The following is a 12,165-nucleotide window of genomic DNA, read 5'->3' on the forward strand; positions in this document are numbered from 1 at the left end:
TGTTTGATATAATAGACCTCCCATACATTATAAAGAACCTGCACTTCTGAGCTGAAAGGGCACTGCAGGAGCTCTTTTCAGCATCTGAGTCTTGCTGCATGGGCGGGCACAGGCCTTTTCAGAGCTCCGACTGAAGCAGGAGGACTCAAAAGGCTGCATGAGGAGGAGAAGAACCAGCCCACCTATTGTCCCATCATGTGAAATGACCCTGCACGGATGTGGGCCCTATTTTTAGGGGTAGGCTATTGCAGATAGTTGTACAATGTCAGGCAAACAAAGACAACTGATTAGGGTTTAGAAGACCAACTTTTAGCAGGAGAAGGAACAAAAAAAATTTAAACTTCATGTAATTTAGGCCCCGTTTGTATATATATGGACAGTTTCAAGTCTTTGAAAACAGAGTGCTGGGTGAAGAGTTTCAAAAACTTTCAGAGTTTCAGCAGGTTTTTGATAATGCTGACATCAAAGTGTTTGTTGAGTGATTGTTGCTGTTTACAATACAGCCAATTCTTGATCATTTCTTTATGCTCAGCAAATTGGGGGTTAATAAACTGTTCATCATTGAGTTTAGCTGACTTGATTACCATGAACCAAAGTCAGATTTGAAAAAAAATCTAAAAATCTATTCAATCCAATGGATTGAAAAGCTAGAAAAATTTAGCTTCCCTACCCAATGTTTCAAAGACAGTGACGTGGCAACCTAAACAACCAACAAGTAACAAGTGGTAGGCTTTTCTTCATTTTATAAGCTTTTATTTTCTGGCAGGAATAGAGCTTTGAATTGGTATAAAATACTGAATTTCAGAAACAATTTCAGAATTAATTATGTAACTACAGAAGTTATTCAATGGAAGTCAACGCCTTTTATGTTTGTAATACAGCATCATCACTTTGCAATTTCTGCTTCAGCTTTGCTAAACTATCACTGGGGCAGTACCCTCAAGGGTACATCTCAGTACCTTCAGTCAGGGAACATAATTGTGCCATAATCCATTGAAATGATACTTTCTAAGTTGTATTGACTCCACACACCTGTCTCGCCTCCAGGCTTTTTATGTTTTAAATAATAGGTTATGCAAAGGTACAAAGGTACAAAATGTAAAAAGGGTATATTTACATCGTTTAATTGCAGAGAACCTAATGACTTACTATGAATTACTATTGATGTGCTATATATCTACATAAACTATCAATGTTCTTGAGGTGCATGACATCAACTTTTATGAGGTGTTATTACCCCTTACTGAGCATGCTTATGTGTTTCTGACTCATTTTATGTGGACAAAGGGAAACTCCCCGAAACATCAACAAGTTGAGGTTTACTTTGCAGTATAGAGGCAAAGCCCTACAGTAACAGATAACCACTTGATGTTGTGGTGAATAAAAGCTACAATATTAAAAAGAACTTAAAACAGCCTACAGTACAACATGGACTTACCTATATTTATCCTATTTTCTGCCTGTCCTCTGTTTGATAGTCAAAGGCTCTTTACCTCTGTCCTCGCCCCCACAACAGTCCAGGAATTCAGTCCTCTCTCTTTTTTTCTTGGCTTTAAGGTAAGGCCATCTGTTTATGCCAGTCCTTTGCTCAGAAAGCACAGAAACAAAATGAGGAGCCTGTAATTATCATTGTTGCTCTACTGTCCTGTCAGTTCACTCGCCAGAGAGACCAGAGTGATCTCTTGGCAGCACTGAGGCCAGAAGATCAAAGCTATGGACCTTTGATCAGCAGCAACCCTCCCTGAAAAAAAAAACCTCTCCATGGAAAATCAAGGTGGAATGCTTCAAAGGAGAGGAGAACTCAGGGACACAGACAGTTCTGCAAGCATGTCCTCTGCCGGCTTTAAGATTGCGTGTCAGTAGGAGGAGAAATATATGCCATTGTTTGACGGGTACAATGACTTGGTTGAATATCTGCACCTTTCAGTCTTTTATCTGAAACGGTATAATTCAAGTTGCTGGTTGGAAAAGTTATTAGCAGATGGTAATGACAGGCATCTGCTTCTATCTTCAACATCCCATAAATGGCCTTTGCTGCTGCAGGTTGGAGCAGATGGGAAGGCATTCCTGTGAGAAATGTCAAGTAGCTCTTTTATTCACCCTGTGAACCCATGGCTCCCTTCACACGCAAGCCACAAATATGGCAGTGTTACAGTATGCTTGGACCTAATTGGACCTAACGCTATTCCGGGATTAGGTCATGTAACTAACTCCAAATTTTTGGCCATCAGCTTTTTTGAAAACCTTTGCAGGGTGGTATCCTCCAACCAAACAATCCAGATGGGGTCAGAGGGAAACAGGCAGATGCATGCCAAATTGTTAATAAAGAACTTGAGTGAAAAGTGAATTCGTACTGAAATGTCTAGAGAGCTGGAGTGGCTCAGTGAGCTCCCGTTCAGAGGGAGTTGGCAGCCATAGAGGCCCTGAGAAAAGTGAAGACCACCGTAGATCATTAGTAAGTCCTTCTATCTCTCAGAGAGCCCCACTAATCCCCTTATTTGTTCAGGGCCATTCACAGTTCTAAGAATTTAGGATTAGTTGTGTTTTGTTACAAAAACAGACAAGTTACTCTGGTGAATAGCTTTGCCTGTGGGGTCAAACTCTCCTTCTCTTCTCTTCTCTTCTCTTCTCTTCTCTTCTCTTCTCTTCTCTTCTCTTCTCTTCTCTTCTCTTCTCTTCTCTTCTCTCAACAAGATCAACATTTGCTAGCTAAATCATGTTGAACCCCCACTAATGTACAGACGAGAACAAGTATAACTGGATTTTTAGGATGCCAAAATATCCGCTTTGTCTTTTTAAAACCCATTCAGTTCTGTAATAAATCAACAGGCCTACAGTGCATGGACAGAATAATAGAAACACAGCTAATTAGCCATTTTATCTGGCAAATCTACCACATCTGTGCACTTTGTAGGCCCCCACCCCATTTATCAATGGAAAGGTACCACCACTAAGCAGATATTAAGGGGTGGACCATCCTTAACACAGTAGTAAGACCGATATGGTAGTGGCATGGTACTGTATAGTGCTTGAACAAGTGGTGCAGGCACAGTGGTGGGTTGAGAATAGTCCAACAAACAAAAATATTAGTCACCAGCGATCCTGTGGCCAGAAACTGACCACTGATGAAGGACTGGAGAATGACTGAAACAAACTGCGCACTGGAAAACATGTGCTACAGTCTCTAACTGTATATCTACATGTCTCAATGAGGTAATGTTTAAAAGTCAAGAGACCTTTCATTAATTTCATTTACAGTCAAAAAGACCATTATGTACAAGTGATTTTTTTTTTGTCATCATGAAACAGAACAAAAAGATATGATAAATAGAAGCCTCAACAACTAATTATGGCATACAATTTTTCAGTATTTATTGTGTCCATTCTTTACCTTTATTACACCTTCTTTTCTTTCCAGGAAACTTGCTTTTGGTTTCAAAGAAATCTGCAGGGATATTTTTTCAAAGTTCAGTCTTAGAAGTTGGTTACATTTTCTGCTTCACACAGTCAAAGAAATCCAAAACACATTCAATGATTTTGCGGTCTGGACTGTTGAGTGTCCAGTCTGTTGTTCTGAGAACACCTCTGACTTCTGTGTTTTTCTTTTGTGTCTATTATCTTTTCTCAGTTAGGCTTCTTGACAGCTACACCTCCTTTCACACCCATGTTACTGAGTTGTCTTCTCACAGTGGAAGGATGGACGGAAACACTTATTGATTTGAAGAGTGGAGCTTGATTTTCTCCTGTCTCTCAAAGATGAGAGCTTTAACAACTTTGGTGGTCTACCAAGTCTTGCACGGTTCATATGATTCCCATTTTCTCTGTAGCTTTTCAACATTTCTTAAACTCCAGTTTTGGAAGCTCCGGTAATTTCACTTGTTTTCATCTGACATCCCTCTCTCTTATCTCCTAAAAAATGACTTGTTCTTAATGACTGTTTTGACTGGAAACTAAATTAATGAAGCATGTTCTCAATTATGTGTTCAGTACGATGATAGCAGCAACTAAGGAGAGGCTCAGTATTTCATCTACTCAAGAGAATTCCCAAGAGCATTAAACATGAGTTGATGCATGACAGCAATAAAAAGATTCTCTGAAGCTCTCAAGCTCCAGAAAGGCTGTCCCAGTCTTTCTGTCCATTTGCAGCTTTGGCAGATGGGAGCAGATCCATTACAACAGACCTTGTCATCATGCCACGGATTAGCATGTGTTGTCTGGATGCATGAGAAGCAGAAGCTCTTGATGGTGCACGCGCCTCGTGGCCCTCTGAAAACCCAATGCACCTTTGCTGAGGTATGCATGGCTGCTGCAAAGGACCAGCAGCCTTCTGCCCCTGGCCTCCATTCCCGGCATGCCTTCAGGGATGTCAAACAGCGGTGGACGGATTGAGCAGGCTACAGCCAGCCAGGTCGGTAGGTAAAGAGGCGAGCCGGGGTGCCCTCCATCCCCCTGCTCGAGAGTTTTGGCCCCAGCTGAAGCAGGCCATATTTTGGCTGCTGTCCCAGTCAACATCACAAGGTTGTCTTTGGCTTTTGAGGGACTGGAAAAGGTATAAGTCAGGATGGGTTCAAGCAAAGCTAGAGTCATGCCAAACCTCTGTCCACCTCTGCCCTCAAAACCAGTGCATGTATGTGTGTATGGGGATTAGTCCCAGGAATACATGGTCTCTGTCTTTTGTCACCATATGGGCTGCAATATTTTCCAAGCAATGCAACATGGCAGTAGCATGCATTGGCTTTAGTGGCAACTTTAGAGGGTTTTTCCCTCCTTACTACATGTTTAAAGGTAGCTTTTCATCACCCCAACACATTTGGTAAAATGTTGATTTGTGTTGGACTCTTTCCATGGAATCTATAGCACACCCACTAAGAAACACCAGCCAATAAGGCTTCAGCTCAAACTGCCCAAGCTGTCATCATCTACTTCATTCAGGAATGAAGATGAGACTGACTTCACAAAAATATGAAGATAACACTGACTTTGCAGTCTGCCTTGCTGTACCTGATGATGACAACAGTTAAATGCTATTTCAACATTTTAGTAAACATTTAGTAAATTGGGCTATTAATGAAATATAACAACATGCCAACATATAGTGAACACTACTATTCTCAGTGGCCTTGTGATGTTGGACTTCTCAAACAGAAAGGGTTCTTCTGTCAGTATCAAAGCTCCAGTCAAGACAAATAGCCTTTCCTTATCTATACAGCCATCCAATTATAGTATTAGGGGACCTTCCAGCTACATGAAGTTTGGAGATCAGATCAGAGGGAAATTCTGTGCCCCTGCATGAAAGGAGAAAAGGGAACATCAGGGTAGAACTTGCTGGTGTACTGCTGGACTGACCTAATCAGATTAACATCTTCAGGCCCTTCTCTCCTTTACACATGCAGACATCCATAAAAAAACATGCAACCAAGTTTATGACAATACAAATAGCTTTAATCTTTAGTGCTTTGAGCATCAGTTATAGCATCACTGTGCTAAATAAGGGGCTTTTAAACTTAGACTGAGCAAGAGCCTTAATTATTGAATTATTAAATTAATTGTTATTGAATTCATTGGTAACACTTTGTATGGTCCTCTATAGACGCTTTGTAAATGCTCAGTCCGTCTATAAGTAACATTCAACTGAAGATTCATTAACTGCAACTGAACTGAACTGAAGTTCAATGTGAAAGATTTTATGAAATCTATCCTTACTCCTAACCTGAACCTTAACCCTAACCTCAAGGCAAAATGTACACCTACTCCTAACCCTAACCATAATGGCATAATCAACTGAACATCAGCAGAAAGTTTGTTAAAGATTTATGTATCTGTAGAACATCTACAGGGACCATCCAAATAAAGTGTGACTAATCAGTATATATATCACTGTTGTGGGAAGAAAACCTCATGTCTCCAAAAAGGTAACTTTACAAGAGAAGAGAAACTACTTTACTTTCAACGTAAGTCAATGGAACCGGACTTTTTTCCAAGTCATTTTGGGTCATGCGTTTTGGTCCATTCATCATTAAAGTTACATACAGCATAAAGGGAAATGGGTATTTTCAAAATAGGTCAAAAACTGAAAAACGTAAAGAAATGGACATACAAGGTTTTCTTCCCACAAAAGTGATGGATTTGTTTCAAAGTAAAATACATTGTTTCACTTTTTGTAAATTTGAACCACTTTGCAAAAATCATCAATCGCTGTTAATAATTTATTGCATTATAATTATATTTAATTCACAATTACTGTTCATTTGCTTAATCTAACATGTTGGACAAAAACATAAAACGTGGTGTGTGGAAAAATTATGGCATAATCATTAGAAACCTGATAATAATTCTGACACTGATGCCATAGGAAAATTAATCACTTAATAAATGTTTAATAAAAGTGCTTAAAGTTTCACATTTTGCAGACTATAGTGTTCTTTCATGGTCTAGGTCACATGTGTCAGGCTCCAGTCCTCGGGGGGCCAAAACACTACAGGCTTCAGCACTCTGCCTCACTAAACATACCTGATGTAGCTATCAACAAGGTAGCAGGGCCTTCATGAGCTGAATTCAGAGTGTTAGATGAGGGTAAACACTAACCTCTGCAGTACTTTGGCCTGAAAGGTCCCGAGTAAAGGGCAGAGTTAGACATGCCTGGTCTAGGTGAAGAGCCATTCCTTTGCCACCTCTGTGCCTCCATCTTCTGGGCAAACAAGTGGACTACAATGCTGACTACAAGACGCCTGTTTCATGAAAGTGATGCCACTGCTGTAACCTAGGAACATGCATTTGGCAGTAGTTTGAAGAGCTGCATATTTGAAGCACAACAGCATTTTTGAGCTTCATTGGTTACTGTGGCCAATTAAATCAGTGCAACTATGATTAAATAAAGTTAAAGCTGAACTCTATGAAAACAAATATTGTAGGGGGTGCATGTTTTTAAATCAGTAGTAAGCATAATATTTTGTATTTATAATATATTGTTAAATTTCATGCAGAGTATAAGATCCTTCTCTTGATGTATCATTAAATGATCAGTATCTTAGTGATTAATTCAACCATATGAACCCGGCTTGCTGACCATTCCTAGAATTATATAAACCACAGCAGTTGGCCGATTGATTTTCCTACGTAATCCCAAAATTGTAGAATAGTCTCCCAAACGTTGTTCGTGACTCACTCTCTACATTTAAAACTAGACTCAAAACTTTTCTGTTTGCCTTTTGTTAATATCAGTTGTTTGGACTATTACTCACTAATATCTCTCCATAAACAGACCTGTCCTGTTAATCAATCTCTCTCTCTCTCTCTCTCTCTCTCTCTCTCTCTCTCTCTCTCTCCCACTTTATTTGATCCCCTGACTGACAAGTTGCGGCTTGTCGTTCAGGGGCTCAAATGGGAGCCGACATGGGAGCCACCAGAGCTGCTAGAGCCACCACCAGAGCTTCATACAGTTCATACGTCAGCTGTATATACAGTGGGGCAAAAAAGTATTTAGTCAGCCACTGATTGTGCAAGATCTCCTACTTAAAAAGATGTGAGAGGTCTGTAATTTTCATCATAGCTACACTTCAACTATGAGAGACTATATGAGAGACTATATACCTACTTAGCTCTTTGGTCTTGGTCATGGTTGAGTTTGGAGTCTGACTGTTTGAGGCTGTGGACAGGTGTCTTTTATACAGATAACAAGGTCAAACAGGAGGACAGAAGGACAGAAGAGCTTCTTAAAGAAGAAGTAACAGGTCTGTGAGAGCCAGAAATCTTGCTTGTTTGTGGGTGACCAAATACTTATTTTCCACCATAATTTACAAATAAATTCTTTAAAAATCCTACAATGTGATTTCCTGGATTTTTTTTCTCATTTTGTCTCTCATAGTTGAAGTGTAGCTATGATGAAAATTACAGACCTCTCTCATCTTTCTAAGTAGGAGAACTTGCACAATCAGTGGCTGACTAAATACTTTTTTGCCCCACTGTATCTGTACAAATCTTACCTGCATGACCCTCTAGATGCTGCTGCTGCTGCTGCTGAATAAACTCATTTCACCATTGCTCCACTGTTTGTCCCCGTTTTGTATTCTAATACTTTATAGTATTGCTGTTTGCTATCCAGTGTCAACCAGAGGAGGATGGGTTCCTCTCAGGGATTCCTTCTCCTGCTCTTAGAGAGCTTTTCCTTGCCACTGTCGCCACTGGCGACCCTCATGGGGGCTTGGACTTTTCTGTAAAGCTGCTTTTTGACAGCAGCTGTTCTGAAAAGTGCTATATAAAGCAACTTTAACTTTATTTATTGGCTTTAAATGAAATGTTGAATGTGCAATGGTAATAAATCATACAGGAATATTACACTCATCCCTCAAGGCTGATTATGCAACCCTACCTAACAAACCTTTTCAAGAATGGTGGAGCAGCATTATGGCTTATCTTAAACACCAAACAGACATCTGAATTTTTTAATTAGATTGTAAAAGGCCAACATATTATATCTCAAAAGTGATGAACAAAGTGACACTGTGATTTCCTATTAAAATTTGAACAGATTGTTTATAAAGTGACCCATATGGCTTGACGGTTGACCAATGATGTTTTAATATGTGACTCATCTTTCTTTCATCTTTCTTGAACTTAAGAGTAATATCAATTCTTTTTCTGCCCACTTAAAAGTTAAACCCAGCTTTTGTTTATTAGTAAAACATATGTGTACAAATTTTCTTGTATTCAGGGTGAAACTACAATTACTTTTGCAACTTTATTATATGAGAAAGAAAAACATTTTATTTACATGTTTTAAACATCATTTATCTCTTTTTTGGTACCAGGTCTTGCCTAGGAGGAAAGCGAAACTATACACTTGAGAAATATACTTGAGTAATGCTTTTATTAAGATGATATTAGGCAGATGCTTTGGTTTTATTCATTTGTTAAATGCAGGTTACATATTTCTAATAACAGACTTGATCCAGGTCAGAAATGCAGATATTTTGGCAAAAATATTTGGCAATGTGGTTGCATCACATTCCTGACCGAAGGAAACAATGCTCACTGCAGTATTCCCACGCACCAAAGGACCTCCAGAGTCTCCCTCTTAACAACACACAGATGAAAGCATTACTGTCTAACTAGTACTCTGAATTTACATGTTGTATTACTTTATATGTTGGATTGGGAGAAAAAAAGATGGTAGAAATACTGTATTTATAAGTCATTACACTTTTACATACCATGCAAGCTCCTCCTGGATGAAGTGCACACATCTTCACTGGGCTTAGATGCTGCCTCCAGAGCATCTTACATTGTGCATGACCTACAGTTCTGATCTTTGTCTCTATAAGACGACTACTTCTGAGTCTATTGGCTCTTGTCCATCCTCCAGCTGCACTGCAGATCATGTTGGCCGGAACGTCCTTGTTTCTTTGCGGGATGGGAATCCAACCGATATTTGGGCCCATTTTTACTCTTCCACGCAACTGTGGCAAGATTATTACTGGGTAAATTATCAACAAAGATAGAAAGTGCAAAAGATGTTGAGCCCCTCTTTTCCATCATTAAACATGTTTGGAGGCTTGGAAACCCTCTCAGGGCCTACACACATAAGCATGTAAATGTATTTCAGTGAGTGAGTTAGTAACAATGTAGATTCTAGTATATCGTTGCTGTCGGAAGAAAACCTTGTATCTCCATTTTTGGCATTTTCCAGTTTTTGACATAATTTGAAAGTATCTGTTACTCTTTACATTGTTTGTGAATTTTGTGATGAGAGGCCTAAAAGAAATTACCCAAAATGACATAGGAAAAAATCTGGTTCCATTGACTTACATTGAAAGTGAAGTAGGTTTTTTCCTTCACCTGTAAAGTTACTATTTTGAAGATACAAGGTTTTCTTCTGACAGCAGCGATATGTAAAGAAATGCTCTACATTATTATTAGCGACTCTGTCTAATGCATCAGTGACGCAATACTAAACATAACTGTACTTTATAGCGAGTGGCAGGTTTTTTGGCCACAGACTGCAAACTTCAGAATGATCTTCCAAACATGATTTGAGGTCATGCTTTGTTATTTATGACATTCTAATTCATAAATGAGTGTAAATATTTATTTACCTTTAAAAGCAGGATGTCATTGTCCTTTGTCTTTACTGTAGCTGGGATGGAGGTAGTACGACTTCACTTCCATGCGGACAGAACCTTTTTCTTGCTTGTTTGACGGATCATGAGCACCCAGCACTGCCGTAAGTGGTTTTCGACTGTTTAGAAAAACATTTCAGATGTTCGCCATAGTTATATCAGATTTTTCTTCTAAAATATTAATACAAAAACATTGTGGTCTCTTTTACAGTCCCCTAAGTTCTAGGTCTTAACCAGAGTACTGTATTGTAAGTGAGTGGGGTATAATCTCTGAACTGCTGTGTAATTATGTTGGGTAAAATCATGAAAAGACTGAAAAGAGTGGCTTTTAAAACGTTCCAGTCGTCCTTCTGCTAAAAAATGACTTTTTTTTACTTTAGCATTTGTAAATTAGTTGATATTTGTCCAGACAAACCAGCTTTGAAAGTGTCTACATGAATGACATGATAAAAGTTAACAATCTTGAAATATGTACACTTTAATCTACATAGTCATTTTCATCCAAAGACCTACATCAAGAAAACACTATAAATAAAAGCTTACTCCTCCTAGCTGTGCGCAGCTGTTATGATGAATTCCTCAGATGCAAGAAAGCCGCCACAGATGTGTGATCCATATTTCTGAATAGACACCATGTAGGGCTGGAGTGAGGTTTAGCCACTGTGCTATTCACTATATCAATATTAACACTGGCTGGGAGAGAAAGAAGGTGGTGGGATGATAATCATACTCAGTGTGAATGACCTAAAACAGGCTGATTTTATTTTAGAATTCATGCACCTGAAAATTACATGTGAGAAATAATAACATTAACTTTAATCAAACTTTAAACGTAAGAACAGTTCTCGACATAGGAAATATAGGCATAACATAATGACCACCTCCTTGTTTCTACACTCATTGTCCATTTTATCAGCTCCACTTACTGGACTGTAGTCCATCTGTTTCTCTGATACTCTGTTACCCCCTTTTACCCTGTTCTTCAGTGGTCTGGACCCCCATGGACCCTCACAGAGCAGGTACTATTTGGATGGTAGATCATTCTTAGCACTGCAGTAACACTGACGTGGTGGTGTGTTAGTGTGTGTTGTGCTGGTCTGAGTGGATCAGACACAGCAGTGCTGCTGGAGTTTTTTTTTATCTTTGGCTCAGTTAATATTAGTCCAATAATATTTAGTATAATCAAGTTTTCATCTATCATAGATCATAGCTTACTTATAATAACTCACTCATTTGTCAATTTTTTGTACATTGACAAAAACTACACATTCAAGACAAATGCACACAAGACTCCATGCAACATGCATTCATCTTGTTCTTAAAAGTGTCTTTCTGAGAAAATGAAAGGCTTTTGAAACGTCCTTTCTTAATTTATTTTAAAATCTTTCAATTAAAGATTTATAAAAGCTGATATGGGATCAAAGCACAGCCATGCATATCTGTGAATGTACCCTCTTGTATTAGGCCCAAATCTGTTTATCACAAATGTTGACATTAGCTGTTAAAAGCTGCTCCTTACACAGACTGCTGCCTCTCAGTTCGAGCAACGGAAAATCCTGAGAGCAGATATAAACCTTATGAACCTGTTTATTAGTTAACTAGTGGTTGACACACAAATCAAGATCATGGTTAGAAAAACAAAATGCAGAATGCAAACGTGTCTGTCAGCAATTCACTATCTGGCCACCAGAGTTCTCACTCTCCTGAATACTTGCCCTGTTCCCAAAATCAAGCCACCTGTACCTTATGTCCTTAATCAGTCACACCTTAAATACTCCTCCCATTCAGCCAGTCCGTGTGAAGTATGCTTCTATAAGTTCTTTCGAATCTGACTACCGAGCGTTTGTTTTGTCTGTCTTGCTGGTGTTTTGAGTCCCTGTCTGACATATTGGAATCTGCTTTTTGCTTTTTGTCCCTTGTGCTCTGCCTGCCTGGCTTTTTTGGACTGATTTCTCTGTTATGACCTTTTTTGCTCTGCCTTTTGATGTCGAGTTTGGGACTGCCCTATTGGCAATAAATCTGCACTTCTCAAGTTTCTGAGTCTGCTTCG

Source organism: Pygocentrus nattereri, chromosome 15 (genome assembly GCF_015220715.1).
Source record: "Pygocentrus nattereri isolate fPygNat1 chromosome 15, fPygNat1.pri, whole genome shotgun sequence".
Taxonomy (NCBI): domain Eukaryota; kingdom Metazoa; phylum Chordata; class Actinopteri; order Characiformes; family Serrasalmidae; genus Pygocentrus; species Pygocentrus nattereri.